Here is a 20948-nt window from a genome sequence, read left to right on the forward strand (position 1 = left end):
CTCTTTTCCTTCATGACTTGTTTGTTAATGGTTCTACTTAGCAGTCATAATCCTGGATTGTAATCCACTGAATAGAGTAGATACCAAGAAGATAGCTATAAAAGAGACAGGGATTTTACTCACATGTAGCTTGATGTTCTTGAAATGTGTTTGTGTGTGTACATGCATCTATATGCATGTATTACATGTACATATATAATCTATATGGTGATATAAAATTGTGACTGATATGAAGCAAAGAAATAATGTTCATGGGCAGAAAATCATCTTTGAGAAGGAGTTTCTCTGAAGAGTTCAGAGTAACTTAAATTATACAAGTTCATCTTACAACTACTTTTTATTATTCTATTATTTTTAAAAATTTTTTATTGGTGCATTATAGTCATACATCTTAATGGGATAAAAGACTTGTGGAGACATACATGCACACATCATCCAATTAGCTCGTACCTAAAGATGCGGTAATACTTGTATTGTTCTATTTATTTCAAAGTGTTTAATGTGTAATATCCTCTAAATAAATACTGGGTAATAAATAAATTGTTTATTTATACCTAATATAAAAACTATGATGGATTATCTTTTTATTTCAACCTTTAAAAGTGGAAAGCTCAACTCAATTACTTACTACATAAGGAAATTTGTATTAATTGTTTTTTCCTATCTGAGTCTCTTCATTTTTATTCGTGTATAAACAATAGTTTATGTGTTAACATGCATATATTGTTTTTTTTGTCATATTGATAACTAAACCTACAGGTGTTCTACCAAAGAGGGACTAGCCAAACCTTTTTATGTTTTATTTTCAAATAGGGTTTAAGTTACTACCTACTGGCCTTTGAACCTGCAATCCTCCTGTCTCATTCTTCCAAGTATTGGGATTATAGGCAATTGACACTGCATGCAACAACAGCATATATTTAAAAGAATCTTTTTTATAATTAAATGATATAGCATATTGAAAGTATTTGATGAATATCACATACTTTTTAAATTATGCTTTTATCCATAATGAAATTTCTATTGCACTGTCAACAGTCACAAAAACAAATCCTTGTGAAAAGGGAGCATGGGTAAGGTATTTTGTTTACTGTGGCCACATGCTTCTGGCTTAATTATTCCTAGCTGTATAACTTTTTTTTTTGAGGTACTGAGGATGGAACCCAGGAGCCTTCAAATCTGAGCTATACCACTTGCCCCAATTTTTATTCTTTATTTTGAAACAAGGTTTCACTAAGTTGTGTGTGTGTTGGGGGGCTCACTAAGTAGCTGAGGCTGTCAGCAAACTGTGATCCTCCTGTCTCAGCCTCCCAAATGCTAGGATTACAAGAGTGTGCCACCAAGCCCAGCTTCCAGGCTGTCTAACATTTATTTATTTTTTTTAATTAATTTATTTTTTAAATTGGTGCATTGTAGTCATATATCAATCACATTGGAGTACAAGACTTGAGAGGATATACAAGCACACATCATCCAATTAGCCCTCCTCCAGCCCCCGTCCCATTCCCTCCCCCTCCCTCCATCCCACACTTCTTTGGTGATTTACTTTGATACATTTGTTTATGTACCTCCTGCATTTTAAAGAGGCTCCGTCCTCCAGTATTACATACCCTCTGATTGGTCACATTAGTTGCTTCACTATAGGGCCCTTTCTATAGCTCAACCTCTTCCTGTTGCCCTTTTCCTCCTAGTTATTGCTGATTAAGAGAAGCGTCTGATTTATATTTTCTGTGATATTTCTCTGTGCATGCTGCGTTGCAAGTACCAATCCCATTCTTGATGGTCCCAGTAGTGGCCTGGCTACTCAGTGGACTGATCCAGACCTCGCTGGCTCACGCAGCGGCCTTGCCTCATGGGAGGCCCCAGTTCTGGTCTCGCTGGCCCCTGAACCGGTCAAACCCCTAAGCTGGCTTTGGTCCCGACCTTGGAGGTCCCAGGAGTGAACTTGCCTCACGCCAGGCTCCGATGCTGGCCATTGGCCCCTGCACCGGTCTAACCCCTTGGCAGGATTCCAATCCCGGCCTCGGAGGCCCCAACACTGGTAATGCCTCACGGCAGGCTCCGATGCCGGCCTCACTGGCCCCAGCACCGGCCTAACCCCTTGACAGGCTCTTATCCTGGCCTCAGAGGCCCCAGTACCAGCCTTGCCTCACGGCAGGCTCCGATGCCGGCCTCGCTGGCCCCAGCACCGGCCTAACCCCTCGGCAGGCTCTTATCCTGGCCTCGGAGGCCCCAGTACCGGTCTTGCCTTACGGCAGGCTCCGATGCCGGCCTCGCTGGCCCCAGCACCGGCCTAACCCCTCGGCAGGTTCCGATCCCGGCCTCGGAGGCCCCAGCACTGGTCATGCCTCACGGCAGGCTCCGCTGCCAGCCTCGTTGGCCCCAGCACCGGCCTAACCCCTCGGCAGGCTCTTATCCTGGCCTCGGAGGCCCCAGTACCGGCCTTGCCTCACGGTAGGCTCCGATGCCGGCCTCGCTGGTCCCAGCACCAGCCTAACCCCTCGGCACGCTCTTATCCTGGCCTCGAGGCCCCAGTACCGGCCTTGCCTCAAGGCAGGCTCCGATGCCGGCCTCGCTGGCCCCAGCACCGGCCTAACCCCTCAGCAGGCTCTTATCCTGGCCTCGGAGGCCCCAGTACCGGCCTTGCCTCACGGCAGGCTCCGATGCCGACCTCACTGGCCCCAGCAGCGGCCTAACCCCTCGGCAGGCTCCGATCCCAGCCTCAGAGGCCCCAGTACCGGCCTTGCCTCACGGCAGGCTCCGATGCCGGCCTCGCTGGCCCCAGCAGCGGCCTAAACCCCTCGGCAGGCTCCGATCCCAGCCTCGGAGGCCCCAGCACTGGTCATGCCTCAAGGCAGGCTCCGATGCCGGCCTCGCTGGCCCCAGCACCGGCCTAACCCCTTGGCAGGCTCTTATCCTGGCCTCGGAGGCCCCAGTACTGGCCTTGCCTCACGGCAGGCTCCGATGCCGGCCTCGCTGGCCCCAGCACCGGCCTAACCCCTCGGCATGCTCCGATCCTGGCCTCGGAGGCCCCAGCACTGGTCATGCCTCACGGAATGCTCCGCTGCCGGCCTCGTTGGCCCCAGCACCGGCCGAACCCCTCGGCAAGCTCTTATCCTGGCCTCGGAGGCCCCAGTACCGGCCTTGCTCACGGCAGGCTCCGATGCCGGCCTCGCTGGCCCCAGCACCGGCCTAACCCCTCGGCAGGCTCTTATCCTGGCCTAGAGGCCCCAGTACCGGCCTTGCCTCAAGGCAGGCTCCGATGCCGGCCTCACTGGCCCCAGCACTGGCCTAACCCCTCGGCAGGCTCTTATCCTGGCCTCGGAGGCCCCAGTACCGGCCTTGCCTCACGGCAGGCTCCGATGCCGGCCTCGCTGGCCCCAGCAGCGGCCTAACCCCTCGGCAGGCTCCGATCCCGGCCTCGGAGGCCCCAGCACTGGTCATGCCTCAAGGCAGGCCCCGATGCCGGCCTCGCTGGCCCCAGCACCGGCCTAGCCCCTTGGCAGGCTCTTATCCTGGCCTCGGAGGCCCCAGTACCGGCCTTGCCTCACGGCAGGCTCCGATGCCGGCCTCGCTGGCCCCAGCACCGGCCTAACCCCTCGGCATGCTCCGATCCCGGCCTCGGAGGCCCCAGCACTGGTCATGCCTCACGGCAGGCTCCGCTGCCGGCCTCACTGGCCCCAGCACCGGCCTAACCCCTCGGCAAGCTCTTATCCTGGCCTCGGAGGCCCCAGTACCGGCCTTGCCTCACGGCAGGCTCCGATGCCGGCCTCGCTGGCCCCAGCACCGGCCTAACCCCTCGGCAGGCTTTTATCCTGGCCTCGAGGCCCCAGTACCGGCCTTGCCTCAAGGCAGGCTCCGATGCCGGCCTCGCTGGCCCCAGCACCGGCCTAACCCCTCAGCAGGCTCTTATCCTGGCCTCGGAGGCCCCAGTACCGGCCTTGCCTCACAGCAGGCTCCGATGCCGGCCTCACTGGCCCCAGCAGCGGCCTAACCCCTCGGCAGGCTCCGATCCCACCCTCAGAGGCCCCAGTACCGGCCTTGCCTCAAGGCAGGCTCCGATGCCGGCCTCACTGGCCCCAGCAGTGGCCTAACCCCTCGGCAGGCTCCGATCCCGGCCTCGGAGGCCCCAGCACTGGTCATGCCTCAAGGCAGGCTCCGATGCCGGCCTCGCTGGCCCCAGCACCGGCCTAACCCCTCGGCAGGCTCTTGTCCTGGCCTCGGAGGCCCCAGTACCGGCCTTGCCTCAAGGCAGGCTCCGATGCCGGCCTCGCTGGCCCCAGCAGCGGCCTAACCCCTCGGCAGGCTCCGATCCTGGCCTCGGAGGCCCCAGCACTGGTCATGCCTCAAGGCAGGCTCCGATGCCGGCCTTGCTGGCCCCAGCACCGGCCTAACCCCTCAGCAGGCTCTTATCCTGGCCTCGGAGGCCCCAGCACCGGCCTAACCCCTCGGCAGGCTCTTATCCTGGCCTCGGAGGCCCAAGTACCGGCCTTGCCTCAAGGCAGGCTCCGATGCCGGCCTCGCTGGCCCCAGCACCGGCCTAACCCCTCAGCAGGCTCTTATCCTGGCCTCGGAGGCCCCAGTACCGGCCTTGCCTCACAGCAGGCTCCGATGCCGGCCTCACTGGCCCCAGCAGCGGCCTAACCCCTCGGCAGGCTCCGATCCCACCCTCAGAGGCCCCAGTACCGGCCTTGCCTCAAGGCAGGCTCCGATGCCGGCCTCACTGGCCCCAGCAGTGGCCTAACCCCTCGGCAGGCTCCGATCCCGGCCTCGGAGGCCCCAGCACTGGTCATGCCTCAAGGCAGGCTCCGATGCCGGCCTCGCTGGCCCCAGCACCGGCCTAACCCCTCGGCAGGCTCTTGTCCTGGCCTCGGAGGCCCCAGTACCGGCCTTGCCTCAAGGCAGGCTCCGATGCCGGCCTCGCTGGCCCCAGCAGCGGCCTAACCCCTCGGCAGGCTCCGATCCTGGCCTCGGAGGCCCCAGCACTGGTCATGCCTCAAGGCAGGCTCCGATGCCGGCCTTGCTGGCCCCAGCACCGGCCTAACCCCTCAGCAGGCTCTTATCCTGGCCTCGGAGGCCCCAGCACCGGCCTAACCCCTCGGCAGGCTCTTATCCTGGCCTCGGAGGCCCAAGTACCGGCCTTGCCTCAAGGCAGGCTCCGATGCCGGCCTCGCTGGCCCCAGCACCGGCCTAACCCCTCGGCATGCTCCGATCCCGGCCTCGGAGGCCCCAGCACTGGTCATGCCTCACGGCAGGCTCCGCTGCCGGCCTCGTTGGCCCCAGCACCGGCCTAACCCCTCTGCAAGCTCTTATCCTGGCCTCGGAGGCCCCAGTACCGGCCTTGCCTCACGGCAGGCTCCGATGCCAGCCTTGCTGACCCCAGCACCGGCCTAACCCCTCAGCAAGTTCCAGACCCGATCTCGGAGGCCCTAGCACAAGCCTTGCATCATGGCAGGCTCCAATGCCGGCCTCGCTGGCCCCAGCATCGGTCTAACCCCTCTGCAGGTTCCAATCCCGGCCACGGAGGCCTCAGTAGTGGCCTTGCCTCACAGCAAGCTCCGATGTCGGCCACTGGCCCCGGCGCCCGCCTAACCCCTCAGCAGGTTCCGAGCACTGTCTCTGTGGTTAATATTTCAAAGGTTCCAGTTGTAATGTATCAGATCTCTGCCTCCCCCGAATATTGGCCACTGGCATTGCCACTGCCTCCACCGTTTCAAATCCTTCCCAGGCTCTTTTTCCACTCTGAATGTTGTCCAGTGTTCCTAAGCATGCGTGATGGTAGCATTCGACGTTTGGTGTAATTTCTCCAAAAAAATAAAGTTGGTAAGATCCGGTTTCTGCTTCTCCTGAATACAAGTCTCTACCACCATCGCGAAGAACTCTTTCAACACCGCATTTCTCCTTGGTCTCCGCTAAACTCTCTCCTTATATGTGATGTCTGAGATTCTTAACAATATAGAGAAATAGCAGTCCTCTTTCACGGCGAATTTTTCCATAAGTTCCAGTGCATTTAGATAAGTTTTGTCTGCATCTCCAGTGTCCTGGCATCCATAATGGCTTTCTTACCACCTCTCCGATATTTTTCTTTATCTTTTTTTGTTCTGGGCCCGGTTTCTCCAGGGGTCTGGCGTGCTACTCGCAGTTCGGCCGGGACCCAGAGTCCCGCGATCCGGGCCCCAGCTGGCGTGCCCTGTGCTCGACCCCCTCCCAGAACCCAGAGTCTTACTGGGCCTTGTTTCTCCAGGGGTCTGGCGTGCTACTCGCAGTTCTGCCTGGGGCCCAGAGTCCCGCGACCCGGGCCCCATCTGGCGTGCCCAGCCTGCGACCCCTGCCCAGAACCCAGCGTCTTACTGGGTCTGGTTTCTCCAGGGGTCTGGCGTGCTACGCGCAGTTCGGCCGGGGCCCAGAGTCCCGCGACCCGGGCCCCATTAGGCGTGCCCCGCCCGCGACCCCCGCCCAGAACCCAGCGTCTTACTGGGCCTGGTTTCTCCAGGGGTCTGGCGTGCTACGCGCAGTTCGGCCCGGGGCCCAGGGTCCCGCGACCCAGGCCCCGGCTTTTGTGCGCCGCGCGCGACCCCTGCCCAGAACCCAGCGTCTTACTGGGCCTGGTTTCTCCAGGGATCTGGCGTGCTACTCGCAGTTCTGCCTGGGGCCCAGAGTCCCGCGACCTGGGCCCCATCTGGCGTGCCCAGCCCGCGACCCCAGCCCAGAACCCAGCGTCTTACTTGGCCTGGTTTCTCCAGGGGTCTGGCGTGCTATGCGCAGTTCGGTCTGGGGCCCAGAGTCCCGCGACCCGGGCCCCATCTGGCGTGCCCAGCCCGCGACCCCCGCCCAGAACCCAGCGTCTTACTGGGTCTGGTTTCTCCAGGGGTCTGGCGTGCTACGCGCAGCTCGGCCTGGGGCCTGTCTAACATTTAAAACCAGCTCTTTAGCATTCTCAATATTCCTACACAACTAAAAGTCCTATTCATTTTCTTTTTACTCATTTCAACACTATATAAATAAGTACTCCAATATGTCTCTATTTTAGCATAAGAAATAATAGCTTAGAGATGTAAAGTACTATGTCCATGGTCCACAATTATAAATATGGCAGAACCTGATTGTTCTCCTGATTTTATAGATTATATTTGCATCTTTCTATCAAATATATTGCTATTCTTTTCTACTCATTGTCTCTTAAAGCTTTTTTATTACCATGGAGAATGTAAACATAAATTAACCTAAGTTTCTAATATAATTTCTGGAAGCTGTGAATCTATTCTCTGCTGAACAATTTCCAGTGACATGTTGCTGTTTTGTTCCTGGAGTACTTTATTTATTGATATCCACATATGCACACATGTGCTTATATTTATTAAATAATATCTATTCTGTATTATAATGAAGTTCATTTAATATTATATCATGTAAAAGTTAATGGCATTTGTTATGTAACACCTCTCTATTATAGAATGCTAATTTATGCTTGGCATTTAGAAAGTACTAAAGTGGTTGTTTTTTTCAGCAGTATTTTGAAGTAAAATCACACAAAAAAATTCTGGCTGAGTGAGTACAAAGTATTTATGAAATGCTAATCAGCTGATATGCTAGTTTTTTACAGGCTCAAATTTCACTTTCTTTTCTGTTTTGCCATTAGCCATTTAATTTCACATTTAGTCAACATATTTCACTACTTAATTTGTGACCCTGGGTCCTAGATTTTAACGTAACAGTAATCTAAAACTTTACTTTGTGTAGCATAGTACGCCTTAAAAATTTACATGTTGAATGATAATTGATTTGTTTATTTATTTATTTATTTATTTTTGGTGGTACTGGGGTTCCTGAAAGCCCTTCTACCCTGGGATACACTCCCACGGGCTAAACTCCCAGACCTATTTTTTAAACTTTTTGATGTGGAAACAGGGTCTCTTAAGCCAGCGCAGCTGGCTCCAAACCAGTGTGATCCTCCTGTCTTCACCTCCCAAGCACGGTGATTACAAGCTTGTGCCACCATGCCCGGAAAATGATAATTGATTTGAAAGTAGTTGTTGTCCAGGCTAAACATTCTCTGCTTTTTTATTTTCTATATGCATTGGACAAGGTATTTAAAAAGTCACCATCTACTCTCTGAGTTACTTGATAAAAGTTGCAAAATGTGTGAGACAGAATTTACCTGAGGATATAAATGGAACTGTTTTATATATTTTATATATACATATAAAATATATCTATATGTCTATATATATTTTTTGCAGTGCTAGGGATGGAACTCAGGGGCATTCTACATCCAAGTTAAACCCCCAGCCCTATTTTTTATTCTTTATTTTGAAACAGGGTCTCACTGAGTTCCAAAGGGCCTCCCTATGTAGTAGCTAAGATTGTCTTCAAACCTTCAAACCACGATCCTCCTGTCTCAGCCTTTCAAATGCTGGGATTACAAATGTGTGCCACCATGCCTGACTTTGTTTTTAATATTTCAAAAAATATATGACATCAATAAATTTTCTGGAATGTGGTTCACTTATCTTATAAAATTGGTGGAGGTGATTAAAAAAAAAAGAAATGCTGGTTATCAAAACCAATCTGCTTATGTCTCCAAGAAAAAATACAATTATAAAAGAAGAAGATATAAGCAGATTGGTTTTGATAACCAACATTTCTTTTTTTGATGTTTAATTATATCAAGTCATTTTCTGGATCTAAAAGAAAGAATAAAGTCATGAATGATCAGTATCACAAGGACAGTTTCAGAGAATCTTACTCTATTCATAAAGCTCTACTTGAAAAGTTCTGTGTCCATGAATGAATGACTGACTGAATGAATGAATGATCAAGTTGGTAGTAAGACAAAACTTTTCCAGTACTATGCATCACATAAACAGCTCTCACCATTTATTTCTCTGATGAGAACTCTGGGATCTGAAGACAAGAAAATGTCTGTGAATCTGCAAGTTTCTCCCTGAATTTTCTGAGCTCAGGAGTACTATGTGAGGTTGCCTAGTGTGCTCAGACTTGCCAATAGATAAAAGCCTTCCTTTTCAAATCACAGTTGCCTGTACAGCACTTCTCTTACAATATAGTAAATAAACCAGTCAATGAAAGAAGTGGTGGTACCCCAAACAGCACAGCCTTCATGTTCAAAGAAATCTATTTCTCTGTTTTGTATCCTGGAGTTCCAATAGAGATTGTGACAACAGGATGATTTTGCTGACTTCACAGAAAACAAAATAACAAAAGGGAAATAATCAGACTTCTTGTGCAGGATGCCAGAAGATGCTGTGAATAAAGGCGGAACAGCAGCAGCTAGTCATATTCTGCTGCTGGCAAAGTTTAGCCAATCAATATGGGGTTGGTGTCAGGGAGTCTCTGAGTCCGGGCAGGAATTTAGCAAACCACATTAGGAAACATTCTCCTTCATTATATGTGCCTTAGTGCTAGGAAAAGAAACAAATTAGGGCGAGTAAATAATGCAACTAGGTGATTTGAAATACTTCCTACATTATTATGACCTTACTTAAAACAGAAATAACTGACTTGTTTTCTAATTTTATTAAAAAATGAATAGTAAAATGTCACATTTAACATCTTGATTATAAAATGTTTAAAGAATGTGTCTTGGCAAATGTCTTTCATTTCACTCTTCAAGCAAAATAGATTTACTTTTTTATTTCCTTCACATTTATATGTTCATTGCTTCTTAAGTTAGTTCAAAACACAAAATGAATGAACTTTACAACTGTATGTATTGTTATGGTTAGATATAGAATGTCCACTGAGGAACTCTTGTATTAATGTTCAGAGTTGAAATAAGTAACGAGGGCTGTAATATGATTAGTGGACAAAATCCATTGTAATGAATTCACTGGATGGTACCATGGCAGGTGGGTGTGGCTGGAGAACGTGGGTTTCTAGGGGTGTGGAGTTTGGTGCACTGCTCGTGTCGTGTCATTGAATCTCCTTGCTCTCTCTGCCTCTGGCCTCTACAATGTGAGAGCAGAGCCTTTGGTTTCTCCTTCTATCCATTTCCTATCACCATGCCCAGAGCTTCACAGACCGGGCCTGACGTTGAACGGAACTTGAAATCTCCAAATATATATAAGCAAAAAAATCTGCCTTTCTCTTAAGTTTTGTAGAAAATTGTTTTGATTTATGGCAGTGAGAGTGTTAACTGAGACGGATATGATTTTTCTCCCATTGGCAGGAATAAACAAGCATACAGTTTAAAACTAAGAATTGTGATTTTAGAATGCATCTATACAGACTAGTATTTGTATATCTTGGAAGCTTTTAAAAGTTATTTATATTGTCCATTCCTTAGAGATTCCTGTTAAATGCATCCAGTGTACCCACCCCCATACCTAATCTCAAATTTCAAATACTATTATTGAGTATATGAATATATGCAGGAATAAGAATTCTCATACATTCCTGGACTGAGTGTAAAATGGTAAAGCACTTTGGAAAACAATTTGAGATAAGTCAGTTAATTAGATAACATATATATCCTATGGCCCAGAAATTTAACTCTTAGATGCATACCATCAAGAAATTAGCGATTATTAAACAAGGAGAAAAAAACAAAAGTACACAAAGAGAGAACAGTATTGTTCATAACAGTTTCATCCTGAAAACTACTCAAATTGTTATCACTAAATGAATCAATTGTGACACAATCATATATTGAATCACTACACAACAGAGATGAATAAACTGCCACTGACACAAAATAAATGAATTTCAAAAATATAAAGTTTAGTAAAAGACAATACACAGAGTGTAAGCCCATTCACATAATGTTAACCTCAGGCAAAATTCATCACCTATGTATGTGTGTGTGTGCATGTTTATAAAAGAAAATATATTATTTTCACCAACAGAGACTATTGTGAAATCAAAGGGAGCCAATCCATTGTACCTTACATAGTTGCACTAACTTTTCAGAGTTTTTCTTTCTTTGTCTTGACTTCCTTGCAGTCCCCTCCGTGGTTCCTATTTCCCACTATGAACCATATTCAACTGGTAAAAAAAAAAAAAAAATACCCCGCAGTGCTTACAATACTAACATCTTCTTCCTCTGTATCATTACACACAGTCCGTTGCTTGTTCACCTGCCAGCAAACAGAAAGTCGTGTTGGAGCCCACTATGTGAAATCACACCAAATAGCTCCTTCAATAAATAAACCACCCACCACTTCAGTGAGGATTTGTGCCAGCCTCCCTTAAATACCCTGGATTTAGATACTTCCTCTCTGCCTGAGAAATGTTGAACCAATATAAAGCAGAGCACATGTTCTGTTCACCTTTTTCTCTTTAAGATAGTTGTGAAGGCAGTAAGAAGGGGCTAGTGTAGTTCCCTTTTTAAAGTGAGCAGACACAGGATATTTGAAGTGATCTTTTTGCTGTGGCTGATTAACACGCTAGGGAAGAAATGTGGAAAATGAGCAGTCACGGCTGTTTCCATGGCTGCCAGACTCTATGTGTAGAACAAAAGTGAGGAGGCCTCCACAGGTCCCTCAGTCCTGGAGTTCAGCATGATTGAGTGCCGGAAATATAGAAAGGGTATTCATTGCAAAAGGCAGTCGACATACACTCTTTGTAAACTCATTAATCCAAATAGGTTAGAAGAAATGTTTTAGATGAAATATCATAATGCTAATGCAATCCTATTGTGCAGTCGAGTTTGATGGAGAACGTCATGGGGAAGAAACTAACCTCTGCTAAGCTCATTTTGCATGCTTCTGGCCAGCTAGACCATTCACATGCCAGGAGACACAATAATTCTTTTTTTTTTTAACAGATACAGAACTAAGATTCAAGGAGATCAAAACACCTTCCCTAGACCACACTTTTCAATTCCAGAGCCAGTGCTGCATCTGTCATGAAACTGACACCATGAAATTGGCTGTTCTATATGATATTTACACTAAAGACGTAGTTCATAACTTAACCTATATACCTTCATGTGGATCCACATTTGAAAGAATTTTATACTAATATCAGAGATAGCCATATTTATTTTTTATTTATTTTTTGTGGTACTGAGGATGGGACCCAGGGGCATTCTCCCTTTGAGCTACACCCCCAGCTCTACTTTTTATTCTTTATTTTGAAACAGGGTCTCACTGAGTTGCAAAGGGCCTCACTAAGTAGCTGAGTCTGTCCTTGTACTGAGATCCTCTGGTCTCCGCCTCCCAAATGCTGGAATTACAAGCATGTGCCACCACACCCGGCTGCCATATTTATTTTGAATGAGTTTGTTTTTATGTTTTTAATTCTACATATTTTAATAAATGACCACACATTTGTGTGTTTTTTTTTTCAGTAACCTCAAAAATTCCAGGTTTGGAATTTGAAACTCAAATTCCAAATTCCAAATTGGAAGCTTCTCAAATTCTGAAGCTTCTGGTTTATACTAAGGCACCCATCTGACAACTCCATTCTTCTTTCTTCTTTTTTATTTCCTTTCCTTTATATGCTTCTAATTATACTTCCTTATCCTGAACTATATACATTATATTTATGTCAGTCAAAACAGTATAGATAATAATTGTTATTTCTGAAATTGAGCCGTATGTTTCCCTTCTTCATATAAATTTCAGTTAGGTGTTTATTCTTAAAGAATGGCTTTCCTCTGCACATCTCTGATTTCTTCTTCCACACCTCTTTTGAAAGTGTCTAATATGTTACACTATAGAGATATCTGCTAGGGACAACTAAAAATCCATTCTGTCTTGTTATATCTTTGTCAGAAGAATGAATTCTGCTCTGTCTCAATCTGACCTCTCAAATATTATGCTTTGACAGACTCTCCTTCACCTGCCAGACAATCTTGGAAATAAGAGGAGAAAAACACCTAGTAAATCACTCAGGGTGCATCCATATTACAGAAGAAAAAAATCAAATGCAGAATTGAAGCAAAGTGATTGTCTTCTTCCCTGGGAAATCTGGGAAGGAAAGATTTATAAAAGCTTCCAGCCCACATGGGGGGCTGGAACATGTGTGGGGACACATGGAAGTTTATCACATTGGTTTTTGTTTAAATGCTAATTTTCTAAAAAAAATGTTATGTTCTCTAGATGTCTAGATATGTCTGTCACTCATTGTACACAATGAGTCAATATTGATGAAAAGAAATCATCATTATTGCAATGCCAAAGCATCCCTTGTGAACCATAGTGCAAGTAATCTCAGAAAAATATATCAGTTTCACTATAGATTGGTGGACTTTTTTTTACTTTTTCATATCAGTTTGCCAGATAAAAGCATTTCCCATGTACAACAATGAGATACACTACCACTAGGACTAGTGTGTTACTAACTAAAACCTAAAATCTCTCTTATTTTGTGTTTTTATTGTTGTTTAAGTTTGATGATTTCACATTTCATTTCTAGTTCTACTGTTCTACTGCTCATAACTGATGTTCATTTCTCTGTAGTAACATTTAACCAATGACAAAAGTGGAAAACTACCAGAAGCCAGGGCGGTGACATGGACTTTTGAAATCAGAAGGAATGTATTGCTGTAAAGTATATGCCCACAGATTCAGACTAACTTTAACTGGGTACCATTTAGCCATTTCTCTCTCTCTCCTCTCTTTCACACACACACACACACACACACACACACACACACACACACACTTAAATTATAGATGAGGGAAATATCAGGAATTAAAGTTTTAATTAACTTACTCAAAATCCCATGATTTGTAAGTTGTAGAATTGGGATTCACATTACTTTAAATTAAATTGCATTTTTTTCTCAATTCCAACTCTTATTAGATTTTGTTGACATCTAATGCAAATTTTCAAGCCATTTAGACCTTTCTGTTGTATTAAATAAAAGGATTATCAGAGAGTGCATCTTTGTTCTGGATTATGGTCATCCTATACTTCTCTCACTCCTCTGATTTTCCATTTTTTTTCAGAATGCTTCTTGTCTTTAACCAGTGAAGCATCAGTGTACTCCTCAAATGTCTTCTCCTGCCTTCCACGTGCTTTAGGTTAGGGATGTTTTTTTCAACCCTAACCAAACCTCTGATATCATCTTTTGCCTAAGTTTGCTTCAAGCTTATACTTCTCTCTGCATGTTCAACTGAATGTTTCTGAGACATTTGTTATAGTTTAATATTATTTCAGTGAAATATCCGTCTTACATATTATCATAGTCTCCTTTTCTGATACTTAATTTACTTAATAAAAAACTTAGTAGTTTTAGATTCAATAGCCTGTGATTAATTGGTACCCAGTATATGCTTGCTGTATATATTAATGATGAACTTCAAACTATCTGATGATGAAGTGTAATTTCTCCCTTCTCAACAATGAGTCCTGACAATCCTATCATTTGCCTCAACCTGGGCAAAGATAGACCTAAATCTTAATCTTTGTTCTATTTCTTTCTTACTTTACTACAAATGGTAGTCTACCTAACCTCTTTGCATGTCTAGCTCTTTATTTCTTAAATTAATGCTGTGGATTTGGCTACTCTTCTATCTAATTAGTTTTCTAGTTTTATGAAAACATAATGCACACAGTAATTTTAAGAAAATTACTGTTTTTGAATACAATGTTATGCATTAACTAAATTCATTTTTTTGTTTGTTTTTGTGGTACTGGGTTTCCTGGAAACCCTTCTACCTGCAGGCTACACTCCCAGACCTATTTTTATACTTTTTTATTTGGAAACAGGGTCTCTTAAGCCAGCGTGGCTGGCTTTGAACCCGCGCGATCCTCCTGTCTCTGCCTCCCAAGCGCGAGGATTACAAGCGTGCGCCACCATGCCCAGCTAACTAAATTCATTTTGAAGATCCATATAGCAAGTTGGCATTGGCAATTCACTTTTATATACTATTAATTGATATTAAACTTTCACAACCTTTGTGGTAAGCAATTTGGAAATATAGTTATGTGTCCCATAATGAGATGCTTTGTTTAAAAAAAATGGGGATTGAACTCAGGGACATTCTACCTCCAAGATATACTTCCAGGCCTATTTTTAATTCTTTATTTTGAAGCAGGGTCTCACTAAGATGTAAAGGGCCTCACTAAGTAGCTGAGGCTGCCCTCGAACCTTTGATCATTAAGTCTCAGCTATTCAAGTACTTATTTTACAAGCATGCACCACCACACCCAGCCATAATGAGGCTTTGAACAAAGATAGAACAGACCGTATATGTTATATGACACTAGTCCCATAAGATTATACTGCCTAGTGATATCACAAATCTAAATTTCTTGAATATACACTGTGATGTTTACACAAGAACAAAATTACCTAGTGCCATTTCTTAGAACATATCCTTGTTAAGAAATATATGACTATATGTAAACCAAAAGCCCTGAAAATATTCATAGCATTAATTTTCTCATCACTAATATCACAGATTATTTTAATACATTTATTCATGTATTGTAGTTTCACATCACAATGTTGTTCATAGTGTTAACTACATGGATGCATATAGTACTTGATAATTTTCTCCCCACTCCCTCCCCATTTCTCACCCCTTTCTCATACATGATATCATTTTGTGTGTATGTGTGTGGTACTAGGGATGGAACCCAGGGGCATTTTATCTCTGAGCTACACCCCCAGTCCTATTTTTTATCCTTTATTTTAAAACAGGGTCTCACTGAGTTGCAAAGGGCCTAAGTAGCTGAGGCTCTCTGCCAACCATGATCCTCCTGTCTCAGCCTCCCGAATTCTGGGATTACAAACTTGCGTCACCACGCCTGACTTCCCATACATGATATTGAGATTGACAATGGTATTCTCACATATGTACCTAACGTCAATAAATGTGTTTTCCTTCATTAATTCTTACTCTCCCCCTACCATCCTTCCTTAGACCACATCCCTGAAGTTTCTTGTCCATTAATCTGGAGTCCCTCTGGTATCTTGATTACTCCTTAGCTTTCACATATGAGAGAAAAATATGGATCTTCCCTTTCTGTGACTGGCTAATCTCACTTAACATAATCTTAAAGTTATAATATACACATAAATTATTAAAATTATAGTAACAAAATATGCAACATATAGGAATAGAAGCAAGATTCATAAATAAAAATTGTATGGTTATTAACATCATGTTTTTTCAACAATAAAATTCTTATTTTAATATTAACTAAAATAATTTAAGATTACATAAGATATAAACAATGATGAAGTACATGAAATGATGGAATAAATCTCTTGAAATATCTGCAATGGTATTCTTTAGAAGATAAGATTATAAGCAAATTTTCTAAAATTTTTTTAACTGGTATTCTTTAGAAGATAAGATTATAAGCAAATTTTCTAAAATTTTTTTAACTTTCAGAAAAATAATTTGAGAATAAAAAAATCACCTGCTAATGATTGTGGATTATACTATTTCATTTTCAATATAGGGAGGAATGTTTTAATAATATTTGAATCTATCTAAAATTTCAGGTGTGAAGATAGCACAGGTAACATTTTTCTTACTTTAAAAATATTGCCTGGTGTGGTGGCACATGCTTGTAATCCCAGCACTTGGGAGGCTGAGATACAAAGATCACATAGGTTCAAAGCCAGCCTCAGCTACTGAGTGAGGCTCTCAGCAACTTAATGAAACCATTTTCAAATAAAGTATAAAACATGTCTGGGATTATAACAGGGAGGTAGAAAAGCCCCTGGTTTCCTCTCCTAGTACCACCACCACCACCAAAAAAAAAAGAAAATATTTATGCATAGTATTTAATGACTTTGGCAGAATAATTTGGTAGATATTAAAATTGCAAATGCCAGTTTAGAACAATTTTAAAGTAACTTCTAATTCTTAGAATAAATGATCCTAAACAACTCCAAAAGCTCTTTTAATCCCATAATTCTTTGATTCCCTTTAGATACTTATCTGACTAGCCCACTAAGTCTATATAAATATCTCATTTATTTTCTCTACAATTCTAATAATAAAGAACTAAAATTTTTATAAATTTTGTCTAACAATAAAGGTTTATTTTCATGTGATGTTTAAATACCCTGCCCAGCATTTATTATATATTTTCATAATAACAGTTTCAACAGGTAGGTTATATTGCTCATTTTGCATATGAGAAACTGCAAACTAGGGAGGCTGCATAATATCCCACCCCCCATTCACATTGGAGTATATAGCATGCTGTAAGTTTCAATCACATCTTAAACATAATGCAATCATCCTTCTGAATTAGACTACTAGGAACACATCCGCTTATGCCGAGATGGGGCAAGAGACCGTTCTCAATTTTCTTTCTCAAGTAGAAAATAAATGAGCACAGGAACTTTCCAAATAGCTTCAATAAATTTATAACAGTGAGAGGTAGTGTACTATTTGCAGTGGATAATTACACTGAAAAGAATGACAGCAACTCCAGCAGCTGCTTTCTGAGACATGGATTGCAGCTGGGTATGAAGATGACAAGAGCTATTTACATATGCCATTACAAGGTTTACGAAATTCAGGTATCTACATTTAAACGGTAGAATCCTCAAAAAATCTCATGTGCAAGCTAATATACTTCCTTCTATACAGTTTAAACTCAATCTTCAGGTCAAAAAGCAACATTTTAGGTATGGTTACCCTAGAAACAGTATCTGTGTGAGACCATCAAACCGAACCTCTTTGGGACAATATTTGAAGAAAAAAACAAGAGTAAATTGAAGGCTTGGCTTTGCTATTATCTAGTTATGTGACTTCAGAGAAATTATTTAAGTTCTTTAAGAAATGTATTATTTTATAGGTTTATAATCCATTTGTACTTTGATAAGTTATCCCTATTTTTCCTGAAGTTTTACTATGAATTAAAGGCATGGGACATCTGAATTATTTTTGTGCAATTTCCAAATAGTTGAAATGCTTTATACTCTCTGATGTTATAGCTGAATAATATTCTTATTATCATTCTAATATTTGCAGTTCTGATTATAGATCTGAAATATCTTTGTTTATGGTGTTACATTTATAAACACCATGTATAGTGCAAATAGACAAACACAGGAAAAGGACACTGTGTAAACATACAAAAATAAAATTCTTTTATAAAACACATAAAGGAAAAAGGGTTTACTTCATTATTTTTTCAGTGATAACCACCTAAATTTTCTGAAAATTATATTTATAGATGTATTTCAACTAATATGGCCACCAAAATGAACATTAATGAATCATTCACTTTTTTATTTTGCTAGTTTCTATTTACTTTTGAACTATAGCTTTGGCATATTTATAAATTATATATTATAAATAATTATAATTATAAATAATTATAAATTAAAAATAATTATAAACTATAAATAATATACTATTATTTAGCTAGTAGTCTTATAGACCAAAATAATTATTGTTTGTTATATGATAGCATGGATCACAAATAAAATTCATTATATTAGAATATTACAATATGTGGTATTTTTCCTAAAATATAAAAAAGATAAAATATACAAACATATCCACAGAATAGTTTCATAAAAATTATTAATGTCAGCCGGGTGTGGTGGTGCACGCTTGTAATCCCCGCACTTGGGAAGCAGAGACAGGAGGATCACGCAGGTTCGAAGCCAGCCGCACTGGTTTAAGAGACCCTGTTTCCAAATAAAAAGTATAAAAAATAGGTCTGGGAGTGTAGCCCGGAGGTAGAAGTGCTTCCAGGAACCCAGTACCACCAAAACAACAACAACAAAAAATTATTAATGTCAAGCTGGGCATGTTGGCAGACTCTTGTAATCCCAGCATTCAGGAGGCTGAGACCTGAAGATTGGGGTTCATGGACAGCCTCAGCTACTTAGTGAGGCCCTTTGCAAATCAGTGAGACCTGCTTTCAAAATAAAGAATAAAGCCGGGCGTGGTGGCGCATGCTTGTAATCCCCGCACTTGGGAGGCAGAGAAAGGAGGATGGTGCTGGTTCGGAGCCAGCCTCTCTGGCTTAAGAGACCCTGTTTTCAAATTTAAAAAAAATATAAAATAGGTCTGGGAGTGTAGCCCGGAGGTAGAAGGGCTTCCAGGAACCCCAGTACCACCAAAAATAAAATAAAATAAATAAATAAATAATTGAATTATTTAATTAAATAAAGAATAAAAAATAGGGCAGGGGGTGTAGCTCAGAGGTCAAGTATCCCTGGGTTCCATCCCCAGATCCACACACACACACACACACATACACACACACAAATTATTAATGTCAACCCTAAGCCAGATGATCTTTTATTTGACTCTCTTGTAATGCAACAATAAAGAAAGATATTTCAGTGAGACATCAGAATGTGATAATAAGGTTGCTACTGTTTAAATGTCTTTAGTATTATTGAAGATTAAATAGCCATATTCATATGGTATATGCATCAGCTATAAAGTCATTTTCAAAGGCATTCTCTTTACATTATTCAGTGTTCTTTGTGAAAAAGGTCATCAGTTATATTTAAAATTGTGATCTTTAGAACATCATATGAAGGAAATTTTTTTTAGAAATCATTTAAAATTCCTTACTGTTAATCAAATCATAGTTTGTTTAGGTTGGGGATGTAGATCAGTGGTAGAGTGCTTGCTTGGCATGCATGAAGCCCTGGTATGATTTCCCAAGTACAGTAAAAAAAAAAATAATTTGTTTTATAATTTTGCCTTGGGTACCAGGGAGCTCAAGATTATATGTAATACTATGTCATACAACTTAATAAATCCTTATGGCTAGCAGATTTACTTATAAATTTTTAATTGGATTTATATTTGTCTGCTTTGTTATAGGTAGACATCCATCATAAACTGTCTTAAAATCTTTTTGTAAATGGAAAGAGTATGATGGAAGAGAAAAACATTGGTATTTCTTAATCAGCTACTCTGTGAAACAGAGTAAGTTAAGTTAATCACAGTAATATTATTGGTGAGTTTATAACCCACCAATCTTTATGGATTAAAAATTCCTGTGGGGTGTAAATATTAAGCTAATTGTTCATAGTCATTTAAACTTGTAAACTAGGTTTGTTTTTCTCTAGCTTTGATAAATCCACTTTATCAATGCTATGCCTTATTCTGTAAAGCATATATACTAGTAATTGTAAAGATGAAAAAATATTCAAACATGAAGATAGAAACAAGATTGAAATCATACTGCAAACCACTTAGGATATATCCATATATTACAGAATCATTTCAGTTTGGAGTTGCTCTAACTTTTGCAAATTAGTTAACTTAATATGAAAACACTGTCTTAACCATTCATCAGAACAACTTAGTTCTTTCCAAAGGCCATGTGGCTTGGTAGACTTGGTCTACCAAGTACTGAAGAAAGATATGTGATACATCAAATTTAAAAAAATCAGTTCCTGGGAATATGTATTTATAATGGCAGACAGTAGTTTGCTTTATGCATGATCCATCTGGATACTGGGTATTACCATTAGCATCCTTTAGCTCATTAACATGAATTATAAGTGCAAGACAGTAAAGAATCAGTATTTTTTATCATTTATGTCACTTTCAGTTGAGAAATTTCTCCAGTACCAATTCATACTCCGAACTTCTCTAATTATATACCACCAACATCCATATGAATATTTTCTCTACATTGGACTAAGAAACACCTACTTTTAAAAAATATTCATACCTGTCCTCATGCCCAGACTATGATAACATTGATCTTGTTAAGAACATCAGCATTAAGTTTCTCGAGTGATTCTTGCATCAAACAAGTTTGAGGAATATTAATATAAAATTGGTAGAAAATGACTTAAAAAGGAATTAACTCCCTATACCCTCACAATGCCTATCCCCTTATACTTTCACACAAACCTACATATGTTCATTTCTCTTAATGTTACTAAGCTCTTGAAATTTGTATATGACTAGGAAAATCTTGACTTTGATCTTGAATTTAGAATTTAAGTCTCTCCCCAGATTTAGGCCTGGTTTCTTATTCATGAACTCTTCTATAGCTTACGTTTTTAGCACCTAAATTTTCCCATT

Source organism: Muscardinus avellanarius, assembly GCF_963383645.1.
Source record: "Muscardinus avellanarius genome assembly, chromosome: 13".
NCBI lineage: Eukaryota > Metazoa > Chordata > Mammalia > Rodentia > Gliridae > Muscardinus > Muscardinus avellanarius.